The sequence below is a fragment of the Oryctolagus cuniculus genome, chromosome 9 (genome assembly GCF_964237555.1).
Source record: "Oryctolagus cuniculus chromosome 9, mOryCun1.1, whole genome shotgun sequence".
In the NCBI taxonomy this organism is placed as follows: Eukaryota; Metazoa; Chordata; class Mammalia; order Lagomorpha; family Leporidae; genus Oryctolagus; species Oryctolagus cuniculus.
The window spans coordinates 113,798,971-113,818,181 of NC_091440.1; the positions used below are offsets into that span (position 1 = coordinate 113,798,971).

The 19,211-nt window shown below is 41.4% G+C and overlaps 1 protein-coding gene across 2 annotated transcripts in view; it reads left to right on the forward strand.

Moving 5' to 3' along the window:
- Positions 1-19,211, forward strand: part of DERA (deoxyribose-phosphate aldolase) — a 122,417-nt gene that overhangs the window by 56,840 nt on the left and 46,366 nt on the right. The gene's annotated exons all lie outside the window — the stretch shown is intronic.

The window sequence follows — 19,211 nt, forward strand, 5'->3', positions numbered from 1 at the left end:
GGTGGAGTCTGGGCCTAGACAAAGCTGGGAGCTGGAAACTCAGTCTAGATCTCCTATGTGGATGGCAGAAGCCCAGTTACTTAAACCATCACCTGCTGTCTCCTAGGGTCTGCACTGATAGGAAGTTGAAGTTAGGAGCTGGGGGTGGGCCTCGAACCCAGCCACTCTGATATGGAATGTGGTCAATAACTTCTAGTACAGACTCTGGGCCCTGCTCTTCCCTTTCTTTGTTAATCTCTGGGGGTTCTGAGAGTGTGGGATTATAATAAGTAGGCTGAGTCTGTTTTGTTCCTCATATTATTAAACATCAGTCCTATGACTATTGTTGCATATTCACGTTTGAGATTAATGATGCACTGTCATTGCAGAAGAGAGTAAGACATCACCCATTCCAGTAACAAGCAGTTTCTTTTATAATTAGATATTAAAGAATCAAATAGGGGCTGGTGTTATGGCAGAATGTGTTAAACCAGTGCTTGTGATGGCAGCATCCCATATCAGGGCACTGATTTGTATCCTGGCTATTATGCTTCTGTTCCAGCTCCCTGCTAATGTACCTGGGGGAGCAGCAGAAGACAGCTCAAGTACCTGGGCTTCCGTCAGCCATATAGGAGACCCGATTAGAGTTCTGGGCTCATGGCTTCCGCCTAACCCTGCCTGGCTATTGCAGTCATTTGAGGACTGGACCAGTGAATGGGAGATCCCACTTTCCGAGTGTCTTCTCCTCTCTCTGTGATTCTGCTTTTTAAATAAATAAATAAATAGATAGATAAATCAGTAAATCTTTTATAAAAAAGGATCAAATAGATTTTTACCTCTGTCTTACACTAAAGATGAGGTCAATGGCAGTAGAAGTCTTTCAGGAAAATCATTATCACAAGTTTAACTGTGAATTTTTAGTGAAATCAGAAGTTAAAGCCAGAATAATACTAGTATATTGTCCCTTTAAATATGTACACATCAAGTAAAATCATAGTTTAATCAGCTATGGAGATTCTCCCTACTCTGTGTTTTATTTAAAAAGTTCATTTATTCATTTTGCAGAATATCAGAGAGGGAAAGAGAAAGGTTTCTCCCACCCATTCCCCAAATGCCCACAACAGCCAATGTTGGTCATAGCCAAAGCCAGGAGGCCAGAACGCAATTTTGGTCATGGCAGGGACTCAAGAATTTGGGCCATCGTCTGCTACTTCCCAGTAGCAAAAAGCTAAATTATCAAAAAGCTGAATCTTAAGTGGAGGAGCCAGGCCATAACCAGTACTCTGATACGGCATGCAGGTGTCTTAAGCTGTTTCTTAATTGGTGCACCAAATGCTTGCCTTGTACTTTTAATTTGTGTTTCTTATTATCATTCATTTTTTGTTTCAATCAGTTACAGTCATTCTTAAAAACTTATTGTAAATAAATATCCATCTTTCAATATGTTGTTCTGTTTGTCTGCTTTTAATTACAGATTTCAGTTAAGATTGAAGGCTAGAATAAGAGAAAATGAATAAGCATAATGTTTAAAACGTTTGGAGTAAGCATAATATTTAAAATAAGTTTTGTGAGATTTAGTTGGATAAAATCCATATGTCTCTTACATTTTTCACTGAGCAGTTATAGATATAGAAGTATAGTTTATATTATAACATGTGCTCATATCTCTAGAATACTGCTAATTGGAAAATAAAATACAATAAAATATAATAAAATAAAATACAAGGTGATGGGTTTTGAGGTAATTGGCTATCCCTTAATATACAAAGGAATGGTTGTTTTTTAGAACTGATAATTTCCCAATAATAGACATTGTGCAAATATAACACATCTTTGTCCTAGACCATGCTTTTCTATTAACTCCATGTTTTTATGGTGTTAATAACCTTTTGGCCCAAAACAAATTGAAAAGGAACATTTAATACTAGAAACCTATTTCTGAATAGAAACCTGCCATGACTTAGGACTTTTTTTCACTACCATATTTTGTCTTAATTTTGATTCTCAATTTGATCACATATTCTATTTTGCCAGTGTCATGTTTCAACTTTTGCTGTTTACTAAAATGCAAGTGTGAGCCTAAAATAGATCTCTTGGAATTTGTTGATGGAAACTTCTGCCAGGCTATTATTATGTTTTCAAATCCAGGGCTATCTCCTCTCTGGCACTGAAGTTTGTGGAACACTTGGCAAAGGACAAGAAAAATGACCTCATTTTTTTAAGCCTAGCTGTCCAGAGTGTGTCCCAGCCATTTCTAATGGTCATAAGGGTCCATGGCCTGTGGTATGAACTGGAAGAAGCGATTGGAAAGAAGCTTATTGCTCACTTAGGATTCTCTGTGGTGATCATTTAAAATCTCTATTTTGAAGTAGGCCTTTAACCTAGCAGTTAAAATACCAGTTAAGGTGCCTGGGTTCGATACCTGGTTCTGGATTCTGAATCTGGATTCCTGCTGATGCAGACCTTGGGAGGCAATAGTGATGGCTCAAGTAAGTGGGATCCTGCTACCCATGCAAGAGACCTGGATTGAGTTCCCAGTGCCTAGCTTTGGCCGTGGCCCAGCTTCACTGTCTGGCCATTCTCTCTCTTTTTCTCTCCTTTTCTATCTCTTGAATAAATAGAGGAAGGAAGGTGTTTTTTTTTTTTTTTTAATTTACAATCTCCATTTTCCTTAAACTCCTACGTCTTGCCCCCTCCTAGGTACCATCCTCTGTTAGCAGATGACCCTCCTGCTGCTCCTCAGAGAAAATAGAAACTGTGGGACAGGAGGTCTTTTATAGTCAGGGCATCAGGTCTGCTTCCTTTTCTTCCTGCTTTTCTCCTTCCTGCACGGTGACGCTTGTGTGCCCTGGCACTGTCAGAGTCCTTGCTGCGTGTGCTGGCCATTGTCTTCCTGCTGTGTCTGGAGCCTCTCTCTTCTAGTCATTCACATCAGGCATTTGAACAAACTCAAGCTTTTGTTTTTAAAATCCAGTTTTTAAAATAAACCATATTCCACCGGCGCCGTGGCTCACTAGGCTAATCCTCCACCTTGCGGCGCCGGCACCCCGGGTTCTAGTCCCGGTCGGGGCGCCGGATTCTGTCCCGGTTGCCCCTCTTCCAGGCCAGCTCTTTGCTGTGGTTAGGGAGTGCAGTGGAGGATGGCCCAAGTGCTTGGGCCCTGCACCCCATGGGAGACCAGGAGAAGCACCTGGCTCCTGCCATCGGATCAGCGCGGTGCACTGGACGCAGCACGCCAGCCGTGGCGGCCATTGGAGGGTGAACCAACGGCAAAGGAAGGCCTTTTTCTCTGTCTCTCTCTCACTATCCACTCTGCCTGTCAAAACAAAAAACAAAAAAACAAAAAAAAACCCACACACACACACATTCCTTCTCCCCCAGCTGACTCTCCCTTTCTTTTTTTTTCTTCTTCATGACTAAGATTCTTGAAGCAGTCTGTTTACTTGTTTGTATTGACAGATTTCTTTTTTGTTGTTGTTAAAGATTTATTTATTTATTGGAAAGGCAAAGTTAGAGAGACTGATAGCTTCCATTTGCAGGTTTACTCCCCAAGTGGCCACGTTGGCCAGGGCTGGGCCAGGCCAAAGCCAGGAGCCTAGAACTCCAACCAGGTCTCCCACTCAGGTGCAAGGGCCCCTTGAACCATCCTCTGTTGCTTTCCCAGGCTCATTAGCGAGGAGCTGGTTGGGAGGAGGAGCAGCTGGGTTTTGCACCAGAACCCATATGGGACACCAGCATCACAGGCAGCTTAACATGCTGCATCACAGTGCTGCCTCTGTTTTGACAATTTCTAAACAAGATACAGATAGCCCTCCCCTCATTGTGCCCAGGGCACGTTCCTCAGCTCTTTATTTAGCTTTCGTTCAGCAGCATTTCACAAGGGAGCCCGTTTCTTCCCTCTGGAAACACTTCCTTATCTTGGGTTTGCTTCATCTACCTTCCTGAGGTCACTCCTGTGTCTCATGTGCAGGATTTTCCTGCTACTCCTGAGGTGTCAGTGGTCCTTGGGCTCTGTCCCACTGTGACTTCTCCTCACTGATGACAGTTGCATCTGTACGCCCAGGACAAGCTGACATCCTGAACACCGGACCCTAGATCGCTTTGGCTCCAAAACTCCTGTTGCATTTTCTTGCCAACCCATGTTGCTCTTCATCCTTCATTTTCTTAGAAGTGAATATTCAAAAGCGGTGAATCTTCTTGAAGTCTGAGAATCTAACCACTTTATAAAGAAATCTATGAAAAAATTTTTATTTCCCTTATTTTATTCACAACTTCTATTAAATACAGCCTTTTCTATATTTTTTCAGGACTGTTTTACCAAAGATTATGTAAAGATACTTGAAAAACTAGTGGAAAGTAAATTTGAAAAGGGTTTATTTTGGTGCAAAATATTTTTAAATCCTTGCATTTGTTTTTCTTAATACACATTTTTCATGAGATTTTTGAAGATCCCTCATATGCCTATGTTTCAAAAAATTTTTTTGCACCAAAAATAAATTTATCTTTAAATTCCATTGTCTGTGACCTTGTTGAAGTACCCTTGTAGTATGCTGAAATACAGTGAGTGATGTGGTCACAGGCTCCTGAAATCCCTGAGTTGACTCACTCCTTAGATGACAACCCAGACTCTTGGACTTTTTGTACTTAGGCTTTGTATTGTCCGGTCATGTTCAGCTCACTGGAACACACTGTCTTTTCCTTTCCTACCAGTGCCTCTTTCTTACCTTTCCATGTGGATGTAAATGAGTACATCTAATTTATCATTAAGGACAGTGGTTTTGACAAGATACCGTATGGGATATATTGTTGATTCTCGGAATTACCTGATGACATTTTCCCATTACTTATCCCAGCCCCTCTGCCAGTAGAATCTCTCAGATCCCTCTGGGCATGTGTAACATGACAATTGAGGGTTGGTTGGAATAGATGCTTCCTACACTGTAAAAATCTCTCCAGGTGATTTTGATTCCGGTCCTGGTCCATCCCAACCATCCCATATTCCTTCCTCACTGGGAAGCACTAAATTGGAATGTCTTCTTTTTATTTTTAAACTTCTTTTTATTTTTAACAGACTAGATATATGCTCAAAAATTAAGACATTCCAAGTTAATGCTTTTTTAAAAATATTTATGTATTTGAAAGTGAGAGTTACACAGAGAAAAGAGAGGTAGAGAGAGAGGTCTTCCATCTGCTGGTTCATTCCCCAATTCCCAGGCCATAGCAGAGAGCTGGATTGGAAATGGAGCATCCAGGACTTGAACTGGTGCCCATATGGATGCCAGCACTGCAGGCGACATCTTTTTCCACTACATAATGCTGTCCCCAAGTTTGTGCTTCTTGGTTTCATATAATTTAGGTGCGGGATAATTGAAGCAAGGTTGAGTTTACATACATACATTGTTGAATTACATACTGACTAATTAGTACACATCCTGTTCCCATGCATTTCTATTTATGTAGCCTGCTCTAAGTTAGTTATAAATAGGAGACTTGATGAATAAAGTTTTATTCTGGTGAATGTAGCCAGAAAGTGTGTCTACTTCTGTGCCCTTGGGGAAGGCTGCACTCTGTGTTGAAGACAGCAACTAAAGGGGGATGTTCATCCAGATAACCCGATTTTTGTTGGACTCAGACCTAGAACCAACATACTGGAGTGAGAAGGGGTAGCTGAGAGCAGAGTCTTGGCATTAGGCAGTGACGGGTTGGAATTCTGGGTCCACCAATTTACTTGTGAGCAAGTTCCTCTATGTGTCTCCCATTTCATTTATATAACATGGTGATAGTGACTCCTCAGTCACAGGACAACAATAGTGATGAAAGTGAATGATTTATGTAAATTCCCACAATGCATTTCTTGGCTTAGATGAAACCTTCCATGCCACCTGCAGTGTTTCCTTCTCCATCCCTCCCCTTCCTGAGGATGATAGTGTGTTGGCATGGGAAATAGCAGAAGAAGGGGACGGGACTCAATGGTGTTTACAGTCCTGTAGAGTTAGAATGACCTGTGATTTTCTGTTTGGCATTTTCCTTGTGAGTATTCTCATGATCAGTATGTGTAATACAATATTTCTTTGTGATGATATTGAAGTTGACATCTAAGTTGTCATTCTTAAACAGTTCCTGGAAGAAAGCCTTTTCTAGAAGGGATTCATCATCTCATAAATCTTATTGAGCCAGATGTTGAAAATTAAATATATTCCATACTCTGTAAATATACAGAGGTATCTTTTACTGTTTTACTTTTTCTTCCTTTACTTTTTTAAAATGAACTCTATCTCCTGCATATATGAGTAGGTACCTAATATATTTATTTACCAGTAACATGCAAAGGCTATCAGCTTTTTACCTTGGTCACCAGACACGTCTCCAAAGGTAGCTAAGACCTTCTATGACATTTTCCTAGCATAATGTGTTCAATGTGGCAATTGAAAATACCATTTGTCTCCTGTATTTACAGCCTCATATACTTTTCATCTTCAGTTGTTCACCCTTGAGTTACCTTCCTAAACCAGGTTTGTGGAGTACATACCTTATGGTTATTACAAATTTTAGGGTGAAATAAAGAAATCTCAGAGCCAAAGCCACAAAGTCTGTCATTCTCTCATATTAGAGGTATTTACAACATTCATAGAAAATGTGTATAAAAATTCCAAAAGTTTCTTGCACCAAAGTGGATTTATTTTTAACCCATTTTTCTGTGGACTTTTTATTGTACCCTTGTATAGCATAGATTCTAAAAATTGGGGTACTAATTTATTTTGCTTATTTTTACACCAGAAGATGGTAGAAAGAACATTTCTGAAAAGAAATTATGATTTTTTTTCTTTTCTAGAAATGTTAATCATGATCTTATTAGAAAGCAGTCTCTGGGGGTTGGCGTTGTGGCACAGTGGGTTAACCTGCATGTAGGATGCCTGCATTCCATATGGGAGTGCTGATTCAAGTCCCAGCTGTTCTGCTTCCGCTTCAGTTTCCTGCTGCTGTGCTAGGAAGGCAGTGGGAGATGACCAAGTACTTGAGTCTTTGACATCCGTGTAGGAGACCCGGATGCAGTTCCTGGCTTAGCCTGCCCAGATCTGACTGTTGTTGCTATTTGTAAGGTGGGGTGAGTTGGGGTGGGAGGTGAACCAGGAAATGGAAGATTTCCCCCCACCACCACTTTTCAAATAAATCTTTTAAAGCCATCTCTAAAATCATAGATACTTTTTGGGGAGGAATCATATAATCTGTAAACAGTGGCTTCTCTGTTTTGAGGATTATTTATAGCAGTCAAAGTTCAGAGATACTTAGGGCAACTGTATGCTTTTATGGGCTTTTGTTTTTATGCTATGATTCTTTACAAGTTCAAAAATTATTGACAAAAATATTACTTCTTATAAGTTATTTTACTACTTTGTTTTTCAGCCCATCTCTGTTTTTAGCCTTACAAGATTAATTAGTTGCTTTGGTGGATGACATTGTTTATGAACTTTTTGTAACTTTTCTAGTTTAGGTTGCTATACAATTTTATAGTGTTTTACTGTACATAAAATTATCTTAAGAGTTATTTTCAGGCCATTCTTATGCAGTGTTGGACATTTTTCTGGCACTCAAAAACTAATTGCTGGGATAAGTTCCTTAATGATTATTTACTGATCAGCACGGGAGTTTTGACCTTCTCTGTTTCTGACCTGGGCCAGTTCACCCCTCCTTAGGCAACCTGGTAGTCCCCCGCTCCTGGGAGGTCACCATATTGATGCCGAACTTAGTGCAGACACCCGATTGGAATAGCGCATGACAGCCCAGAACTCCTGGACTCAAGCGATCCTCCAGCCTCACCCTCCTGAGTAGCTGGGACTACAGGCGCGCACCACCGCACCTGGCACCTTAATGGTTATTTAAAAAAAAAGATTTACTTATTTTTGAAAGACAGAGTTAGAAAGAGACAGAGCAAGATGAGATCTATTCTCTGATTCACTCCCCAAATGGCCACAATGGCCATAGCTGGGCCAATCCAAAGCCAGCAGCAAGAAGCTTCTTCTGGATCTCCCACCTGGGTGCAGGGACTCAAACCCTTGGGCCATCTTGTGCTGCTTTCCCAGGTGCGTTATCAGGGAGTTGGATCGGAAATGAAGTGGCTGGGACTCAAACTGGAGCCAAATGGGATGCCAGCAGCTTTACCTGCTGTTCCACAGTGCTGATTCCCTTAACAGTTATTTTTTTTTAACTTGCTTTGAATGCACGATACACACAAATTAGGAACATAATCTTTGTACACTTGGATTTTTACTGAAATCCTAATTCTAAACAGGTCTCATGTCTAGAGCAATGCTTTTCCAAAAAACTCAGTGAATTGTCAGCTGCTTCAAGATGGATATACTTTCCTCTTAGGTGAGAGGGAAGATCATGCTAAGTAGAGAAAAAGATGCAGATTCCTATAAGTAGGGAGTAAATAGCGGCAGGACTGAAGAAGACAGAGCCAGTTGTCTGCCTGTTCAGATGCTGTTTGAACACATGCACTGTGACTCCTCCCTCCACTGCTTGGATCTACTCAGGTGCACACAGGCCTTTCTCCCTGTGGCTGAGTCCTCCAGTTCCTGACAGTGAACCCGCCAGTGGTGCAGCCTCATTTGTTTCTCAGCTGGGAATGATGGGTAGAGGTCAGGTTATGACTTCCACTTGTCATCAGTATGTCAGTAGTCGGAGTGATAGTGGGGACAGACAGGACTCAGTTCTTCTACTGCTGTCTCATGATATTGGTGAAGCATCTACAATGTAATACATCCTGGGTCTCTAGTTCACCTACTTACACTACTCCAGAAAACATTTATTACCAGGTTTTTGATGTGACATCACTATGCCAGCTACCTCTCTGATATGTGTGTTTTGTTAACTTGCATTATTCTGACTAATTTGCAGCCCTGGCATTTGAATTCCATTTCCATTCATCAGTCATCTTTCAGAATAGCCTACCAAATGACTATTTTTTTGATTTATGGCAAGAATTGTTCTTTCTTGTTTTTTTTTTTTTTTTTTTTTTTTTGAATGGGGGATTTTCAGTTTTTGTAATGTTTGAACTTTTAACAGTGAACATAGATGTGAACATGTGAGCAGAAATTTTAATAGGGACTGTAGGGAATAAGGTTGTGATGTGCATAAAGATGTAAGTATTGTCGGAGGACGGTGAGTGAGCAAGTCTGTGGATGACTCCCCAGGAGCAAGCACTGTCGTATTCCCAACTCTGTTCCATTTTGTGGGGTAACCAATAAAGGTCATTCGTACTGCCAAAAGAAAAAAAAAAGAGATTTTAACTATAAAGATATTTACTTACTCAGATATTATTTACAACAGGAAAAAAACCTGAGCCCTTCAGTATCTAATAATAGGAAAATGATAAAATACATTTTATGTCCATTTGATGGAAGCTTATACAGCCATTAAAAATGTGCTATGGATATAGAATGATATCTATGATATATTAAGGGGATAAAAGCAGGTTACAAACTAAAGGATACCATATATAATCAAATTTTTGAGGGCTTTTAAAGCCATAGAGTGGTTGATAGTCCCAAAATCCCTTCCATAAGAAAAATACTTAGATGCAAGCATCTTTTTTAGTTTTTATTTCTAAATAATATTAAATTTAGAGAAAAAGTTACAAAAGTAGAATTAAAAATTGGTTTTCTTATTGCTCAGATTTTCTAGTTATAAAATTCTACACGATTTATCTTTTTGGCCGTATTCTGCATATGTTTGTGCTATCTCAGTATAATTTTCTTTCTGAACTATTTGAAATGAAGTTGCAGACCTGTTGATCCATTATACTGAAATACTTCAGTGTAAGTTCGCCGAAAACAGGAACACTCTGTACCAAGTCATGTGCACCATCAAAATAAGGAAATTAACCTTGAACCTATGCTACCATTAGCATAATCTTTGTTCAGTATCTGCAGTTGTCCAAATAGGGTTCATTTTTTTAAGATTTATTTATTTGAAAGGTACAGTTACAGAGAGAGAGAGGCAAAGGCAAAGAGAGAGAAGTCTTCTATCTGCTGGTTCACTCTCCAAATGGCCACAAGGGCCAGGGCTGGGCCAGACCTGAGCAGGAGCTTTATCTGGGTCTCCCATGTGGGTGGCAGGGACCCAAGCACTTCAGCCTCCTTCTACTGCTTTCCCAGATGTATTAGCAGGGAGCTGGATTGGAAGTAGAGCAGCCAGGACTTAAACCAGTACCCAGATGGGATGTTAATGCTGCAAGTGGTGGCTTAATCCACTATGCCGCCCTGGGTTCTTTTTTTTTTTAATAGATTCATTTATTTACTTATTTGAAAGGCAGAGTGCCCCACCCTGCCCTGGACCACATCTTCAGTCTGCTGGTTCACTCCCCAAGTGGCCTCAACAGCTAGCACTGGCCAGGCTGAAGCCAAAAGTTAGGAACTATTTCCAGGTCTCCCACATGGGTGGTGGGGCCCTCAAGCACTTGGGGCATCATCTGCTGCTTTCCCAGACACATTAGCACTAGTGCTAGAATGGAAGTGGAGCAGTCAGGACTGGAACCTATGCCCAAATAGGGTGTGTGGGTGTCACAAGCAGCACCTTAGCCCACTGTACCACAACACCAGCCTCAAATAGGGTTCTTTACTGAGTCCAGGTATCTCTTTAGTCTTCTTCCTCCTGGAACAGTCCACAGGGTCTTTCTCTCTCTCTCTCTCCTTTTATTTTTTTTTTTAATTTTAAAGATTTATTTATTTATTTGGAAGGCAGAGTTACAGAGAGGCAGAGGCAGAGAGAAAGAAGTCTTCCATCCGCTGGTTCACTCCCCAAATGGCTGCAATTGCTGGAGCCGAGCTGATCTGAAGCCAGGAGCCAGGAGCTTCTTCCAAGTCTCCCTCATGGATGCAGAGGCCCAAAGACTTGAGCCATCTTCTACTGCTTTCCCAAGCCATAGCAGAGAGCTAGATCGAAAGTGGAGCAGCGGGGAGGGGAGAGCTGGCGCTGTGGCATAATGGATAAAGCCACCGCCTGCAGTGCCAGCATCCCACTTGGGCACAAGTTCTAGTCCCGGCTGCTCCACTTCTGATCCAGCTCTCTGCTATGGCCTGGGAAGTAGTAGAAAATGGACTAAGTTCTTGGGCCCCTGCACTCACATGGGAGACCTGGAAGAAACTCTTGGCTCCTGGCTTTGGATCAAAATGGCGCAGCTCTGGCCATTTTGGCCAATTGGGGAGTGAACCAGCAGATGGAAGACCTCTCTCTCGCTCTCTCTCTGTGTAACTCTGACTTTCAAATAAATAAATCTTTAAAAAAGAAAAAAAAAAAAAAAAGTGGAGCAGCCGGGTCTCGAACTGGTGCCCATATGGGATGCTAGCACTGCAGGTGGAGGCTTTATCCGTTGTGCCACAGCACTGGCCCCTAGGGTTTTCTCTTTTCTCTGAAGATAACAAGCCTGTTATTTTGCAGAATATGCCTCAATTTGGCATTACTTTCTCCCCACCCTTTTCTTTCCCTTCCTTCCTTCCTTCCTTCCTTCCTTCCTTCCTTCCTTCCTTCCTTCCTTCCTTCCTTCCTTCCTTTCTTCCTTCCTTCCTTATTCCTGTTGTTTTCAATGGGTTATAATTATACCCTACTGTAATTTATTTTGATATTCAAATTTTCTATTGGGATGTTATTGTTTGTAGGCCCTGTCAGTGAGAAGATCTGGGAAATACATGAAAATACACAAATGCGCAAACACACATACATGTGTATCTGTTTATCTATCAGTCGACCAGCCAGTCTATCTGTATTGGAACTCCTGTGTTCACACTGACAACCTCCATGACAATCCAGCATCGCGTGGTTTATTCTCATCTTCCTTTCCATATTTGTGTCCCTCTGTCTTGTTAATGAGACGTATTCCTCCCATTGTCCTCAGAATGTTCATCAGTTTGATCTTTATGTACCTGTTTGTTGGATTGCCTTAAATAGGACTGTCTTTAGATCCATCACACTGTCTCCCTGGACTGTCCCCCTGTCTGTGCTTGCCAGTTCCTTCCCAGTCTTCACCAATAGTTGTGTCCTTCTCTTTTCCTGGTAGAGCTGGCTGCAAGCCCTTGCTTACCTACAAGTGTAGCATGTGAGCCAAGAGTCCCTAGGTCCTGGTGACATTACTGTCCCATGTGTCCCTTGTGTTATGGCGGTGAGTGGCCTCTAGTTCCTCTGCTCCCCTGTTCTGTTTAGCTGAAGGCTCCCCAAGACAGTCAGAATTGTCTTTTTAAATCGATTTAAACAAGAGACTATTCGGTCTTAGTTATTAGCAGCTTAAGCTTTTGGAGTAAATCAGAGTTTATCTTCATTTTACATGTGCTTATTATTAAAGGTGGAGCTGCAAGGAAATAATTAATTGATTACCTCTACAATCATTTGAGTAATTACTTTTATATTTACTCCCAGAATCTAAGAAGCATTTTAGCTGGAAAGTGAAAACTTTGCTGTCCTGTCTTGAGGAGAAGAATGAAGCTTGGGGAGGTTCAGTAACTTTCCCAAGAAATACAGCTAATTAGCAGAAAGCGCCAGCCGAGAAGTCCTGATGTAAACATGGAGACCCTCCTGCAACACAAGTTCTGTGTTTTGCTCCCATCCTGGAGGCTAGGAGAGCAGTTTACATATTTTCTTAGCATACTGAATCATACACAATTAAGTATTTTATGTTTCTGACTTGCTTTGGAACTTCACATTTTATGCACTCTCCTCTCTCCTCCTGCCACAGCACTAAAAATGACCATGTCCTAGGATTATACCACCCATCTATAAAATGGATTGTTTTAAATGAGATGGCTCTTGGTATCCCTTTAGGTTTTGGGTTTTGATTACTTTATTACTGAAGTACTTATGTTTGTTTCCATGAGAATACATTTTCTTTTAAAGATTTTATTTATTTGAGAGGCAGAGTTACAGAGAGAGAGAGACAGATAAAGTCTTCATCTGCTGGTTTACTCCTCAAATGGGCACAATAGCTGGAGCTGGGCCGATCAGACTCCGGGAGCCAAGAGCTTCTTTCAGGTCTCCCACCTGGATACAGAGGCCCAAGCACTTGGGTCATCTTCTGTTGCTTTCCCAGGCCATAAACAGAGAACTGGATCAGAAGAGGAGCAGCCAGGACATGAACTAGCTCCCATATGGGATGCTGGCACTCCAAATGAAGGCTTAACCTTCAATGCCACAGCATTGGCCCAGAGAATACATTTTTAATACAGTGTTTATATGCACGTGCATGTATGGGTGTGTGTGCTAAGAAAGAGGCAAAAAAGATTGAGGAAGTAGGAAATAAAATTATATTCAACTTCTCAAGACATGAATTCTGATCTCTGTGTTACAGCTGACTAGTGATAAGGTTTTGGGCTAGCCATTCATCTTTCCACATTGCACATTTCTCATCTGAAATGTGGAAGTGGCAGCGAGCTACCTCACAAGATGCTATGGTTTGAATGCCATTTGATTGTTTCCCATAAATGTCATGGCTTAAAGGCATAGTGCCCACCATGGTGGTGTAGGGAGGTGGTGGAACCATTAAGATATAGGGCCTGGTGCCAGTTCCTTAGGTCACTGAGGGTGTAGCCTTGGAAAGTAGTTCTCCTGTGACCCTTTGAGTTTCCACAAGATGGTTATTATAAAAGGGGTAAGTAGGGGCCGGCGCTGTGGCACAGCGGATTATTGCCCTGGCCTAAAGTGCTGGCATCCCATATGGGAGCCGGTTCTAGTCCTGGCTGCTCCACTTCCAATCCAGCTCTCTGCTATGGCCTGGGATAGCAGTGGAAGATGGCCCAAGTCCTTGGGCCCCTGCACCCGCCTGGGAGACCCGGAAGAAGCTCCTGGCTCCTGGCTTTGGATCAGTGCAGCTGCAGCCATTGCAGCCATGTGGGGAGTGAACCAGTGGATGGAAGACCTACCTCTCTGTCTCTGCCTCTCTCTGTAACTCTGTCTTTCAAATAAATAAAATAACTCTTTAAAAAATAAATAAATAAATAAATAAATAAATAAATAAAAGGGGTAAGTCTGCCCCACTCAGCTCGCTCTCTCCTGGTTTGAGATGTGGTCACTTGGTTTCTCCTACACTCACTCTGGCCATTGCCATCGGTCCCTTGAAGGGATCAGCTAAGGGTTAGTCCTTGCCCTCACCACAGAGCCTGCAGTATGCTTCTTGGATTTTCAGTCTCTGAAGCTGTGAGCTAAGTAAACTGCTTTTCTTCCTAAATAGTTTGTGTTGGACATTTCGTTATAGTGTTCAAAAGCTAACGAATGCACAAGTGATGTTTAAATGATGTGTCTGAATGCTTGGAAGGATTTTTGAAGGACGATTTTTGGAAGCTTGGGAATTCTCATCCCTCCAAGAAGTTATTATTTGTGAAGAATTTTTTGGAAAGGAATCTCTTATTGCTTCACATGTTTAATTTCTTCCAGTGGTCTAGCCAAGTTGCAATTATAATACATCCATACCCTACCACTGTAGTTACCCCTGCTAATGTAGGGGAATAGCTACCCATTCATTTTTCTGTTGTCTTTCTCATTTATATTGAAAGGAAAGTGTCAGATGAGTATGCTAAAGGACATAACTTAAAATTGACTGAATTACATGTTAGCTATCAATTCACTTTGACATGCACGTATCACCTCTCTAGTTTCCAGTATATCTATCGCTGTATCATGAAGTTGCTCAAAACTCCCCAAGCACTAACGTACTTCTTTGCGACTTCAGCCGTTTATGTTGGAGAGTGAGTGTCTTATTTTTTTCTTAAATCTGCAGATTCTAATTGCAGATTCTAACTTCAGAAGTATTAGGTCAGTGCTTTCTTTTTTTCGTTAAAGTTGTTTTTGGTTTTCTGTCTTGTTTTTATGTAAGGTGGATAAATTTCATAGATACACGTTTAGGAGCATAGTGATCCTTCCCATCCTGCCCTCCTTCCTGCCCACACTCTCACCCTATTTCTGGTAGTTTTTGAGGAAAGATACAGAAAACTGGTATTGAATGATTAAATGCCAACTAAATGCCTTCCTTGTTGGTTTAATCCTAGTCACATGTATTACTTAATCTTCACAAAAATATCTGCAAACTGAGCTTTCCTAAGTAATTAGGATTACGAAATTGAGTAATTCCTATGTTTAGATAGCTAGCGAGCAGCAATAACCGTCTTATCCCAAGAGCCTGTCTATTTAAAGAAGCATGAGCTCCCAGCTTAAAAAGAAATGTGTGGGGTGGGTGGGTGTTCGGTGCAGTAGTTGGGATGCCTGCAGCCCATGTTGGAGGACCAGGTGTGAGTCCTGGCTCCTTCTCTTCTGATTCAGCTTCCTGCTAGTGAGCACCCTGGAAGGCAGCAACTGATTGCTTATTTGGATTCCTGCCACACATGTGGGAGACCCAGATTGAATCCTAGGCTCCTAGCTTTGGCCTGGCCCAGCCCCGGATGTTGCAGGCATTTAGGGGATGCGGGATCTTTCTTTGTCCATCTCTGTCTCTCTGCCTTTCACATAAAATGAAAAAAAAAAAAAAGAAAGAAAGAAAGAAAGAAAGAAACATAGTTAACTTTTGCCTGCAGACTGCTTTTCTTTTTTCTTTTGACAGAATTATAGACAGAGACAGAGAGAGAGAGAGAGAGAGAGAGAGAGAGAGAAAGGTCTTCCTTCTGTTGGTTCACTCCCCAAATGGCCAGACACCACGGCCAGCGCTGTGCCGGCCCGAAGCCAGGAGCCAGGTGCTTCCCCCTGGTCTCCCATGTGGGTGCAGGAGCCCAAGCTCCTGGGCCATCCTCCACTACCCTCCCGGGCCACAGCAGAGAGCTGGACTGGAAGAGGAGCAACCGGAACTAGAACCCGGCGCCAATATGGGATGCCGGCACCGCAGGCAGAGGATTAGCCAAGTGAGCCACGGTGCTGGCCCCCCTGCAAACTGCTTTTCTAGTGCCCCAAATAAGTTTTATATTATGTTCTTTAAGAAACGTAGATCACTGTGTCTTCTGTTGTAAGTCCTCTGGAATCTTGAGGTTTATAAGACATCTGCAGTGCCAATGATACCACTACCAACAGCTATAGGTCAACAAGGAGCTGGCATTCCTTGGGCTTTAACCATGGGCTCGATATTGTCATTACCATTTTATATGTGCAGTTAGGTGTCCTTTGACACCCTTGGGACCAAAAATATTGCAGATTTTAAATTTTGGGGATTTGGGGATATTTATATATCTATAACGTGAAAACTGAATCTAAATAAAAAAACTCACTTATGTTTTGTAGACACCTTCTATACATATACATAGCCTGAAGGTGACTGTATACCATATTCTAAGTACATTTATGCGTGAAACACTGGTTAGAATTCTCCACTTGTGACACCATGTTCAAAAAGTTTCAGATTTTGGAACATTTTTGATTTTAACTTTAGGGCCCTTAGCCTGTCTGTATTATCCTACTGAATGCTCAAAGTAACTCTGAGAAGAACATACTTCTAAAGATGTCTTGGAATAGAAGAGCTAAGTAACTTGCCAAAATGAAACAAGAAGGTAGTGGTAGGGCTGGGATATGAACCCAGGTGACTGGGGGAACTCATGCTATTTTTCACAGCACCATACAGCCTCAGTAAATATTATTATACTAGAGTTATGAATTGAAAACTAATGAACCAAATCTGACTAAGTCAAGCTAAAAGGAGATTTATTAGGAGGTCATAGAGTAGCTCACTGAAACAAGAGGAAGCCTGGAGAACCAGGTTTGGCAAACAAGCAGGACGATGCTATACTGGGGAATGGAATATAGCCAGATTGTGCTACTGGAGAGTCTGGTCACAGGGCCATAACGAGTGCCGCTGCCACTGGCCAGCATGCGTACTGTTGCTTGGTGGCCGGACAGGAGGCTACTAGTCTCTTAGAGCTGCTGGTGTGCTGGTGCTGCAATAATGAAGGCAATTGTTCTTTCCTCTTTGTATCGCTCAGTGGGATTGAAAGGCCCAGGTAGAAGTAGTCACTTAATGGAATCCAGTCCCCTTCAAAAAAGGCCTGATCTTTTGTACTTTTTTTTTCCCACACAACATTAAAGAAATTTTTGTTTTAATTTATGTATTTGAAAAACAGGGACAAAAGATATCTCATTCACTGTGGTTCACTCTCCAAATGCACACGATCCCTGGGGCTGAGTCAGGCCAATGCCAGGACCCGGAAACTCAATTCAGATCTCCTATCTGGGTGGCAGAGACCCGAGTACCTAAGCTGTCACTTGCTGCTTCCTAGGGTATGTATTAGCAGGAAGTTGGATTTGAAACAGAGCTGGGACTGAAACCAGGCACTCTGATAATTGGATACAGGTGCCTTAACCAGTATGCCAAATGCTCACCCCAAAATTTGTTGTACTTTTTAATTTAATTATTCTTGTATTTTTCGGGGTAGGCCGGTAACAGAAAGAAATGAAAACTTGCCAAATATTAACCTTAAAGGTTAAGGTATTTTCTCAGGAAGCTTTGATCTTGTTTGTGGTGACATAGGTCAGTAAGTGATTTGCAGAACTGGCAGATAAAGAATGAGAAGGCAGTGTTTGCATGTTTGTTAAAGCTAGTTAAGCGTTAAATGACCACATTTTGTTCATTCTGTTTGGATCATGGATTAAAAGACATAACCTCTCAATGGCTGATAAATAGCTCAATAATAAAATGCATCTAGTTTTAACCATAAATGTCTAGTTTTAACCATAAGTAAAGAAATCCACTGCATAGCACTAAGTAGCAATCTTTAGACAAAAGATGGTAGATTTGTTTTGTCTTTAATTTATATTTATTTATTTGAAAGAGTTACAAAGAAAGAGACCAACAGACAAAGAATGGGAGCTCTTTTATCCTCTGGTTCACTCCCTAAATAGCTGCAGCCAACGGCCAGGGCTGGGCCAAGCTGAAGCCAGGAGCTTCTTTGAGGTCTCCTATGTGGGTGCAGGGGCCCAAACAACCTCTGCTGCTTTCTCACATGCATTAGTAAGGAGCTGGAAGTGGAGCAGTTGGGAATCAGTGGCGGCTTCACCTGCTATGTCACAGTGCCGGACCCAGAACTCTACTCCTTACTATGAATGTTCCTCTCCTGTTCAGTTCATTCCATGTGCTTATCAGACTGCTTCCATGACTCAGCCACACACAAACATACACACAAAATAAAAAAAAACTCCATCGTGGTCCTACTAGTGTAATAATTGGCTGAGTTCCAGAGTGAAGGTGGGAACTTACACGTTTTGAGTAAAAGCCAAAATCCACTGGCATCATTGACAAAAGACTGATAAACAATTTTCAAAAACGTAATACTAATCATATTGATTTTGTTTACTAAAATCCTGTTACCTTGAGTATTTAAATTTTTTGTATTTTCTTTGGTCAAGAAGAGTACTTCAGAAAGTTCCTAGAAAAATGGGCTTAAAAGATATTTATCTTATTGCCAAAAATGTTGGCAATCTATGCATAATTATTTCATGATATGCATTGTCTATGAACTTTTTTTTTTTTTTTTTTTTGACAGGCAGAGTTAGTGAGAGAAAGAGACAAAGAGAAAGGTCTTCCTTCTGTTGGTTCACCCCCCAGATGGCCGCTATGGCCGGCACGCTGCGCCGATTGTCCATGAACTTTTTGCATACCCCTTGTATGCATAGATTTCAGAAGTGTTAGCACCAACATAAACTTATGTTTTAATTCCAGTCTCCTGTGCACTTTTTGAGTGTGTGTGTCTGTGTGTGTGTTTGTGTTTTAAGTCAAGGTGTTTTCTGGGTGCCATATGGTGCCTTCAAAAGCCAGATGTGGCTCTGAGGTCAGGGATAAATAGATTCAAGGCTGCATTTCTGAAACTTTCTATGGAGAGCTTTATGTACATTCATGAAACACTACTTGGCCAGGCTCAACACTTGGTCAGCTATGTTGACATCCACCTTGGCAGAGAGTAGGACAAGCTGTTATGTTTTCTTTGTCATTAGCAGGGCTCTCAGGAAAGGTCTACTTTATATTCCGACAGGAGAACCTATGACATGTGAGTGGAAGAATTAATAGGGATCTTTATTTTCGAAAAATGGTACAATAATTTTAACGATTAAAAAAAGAAAAATGGTACAATACTGTATGTATGGTAAATAATTTTTTTCTTATAAGTAACCATCATCTGGCAAAGGTAGAAATTATTTATAATTTGCATGTCATTATAATGATATTTTAAAAGCTCAATGACTCTGGACCTCAGGCCAGGCTGGGAAACGGTGTAATGGTA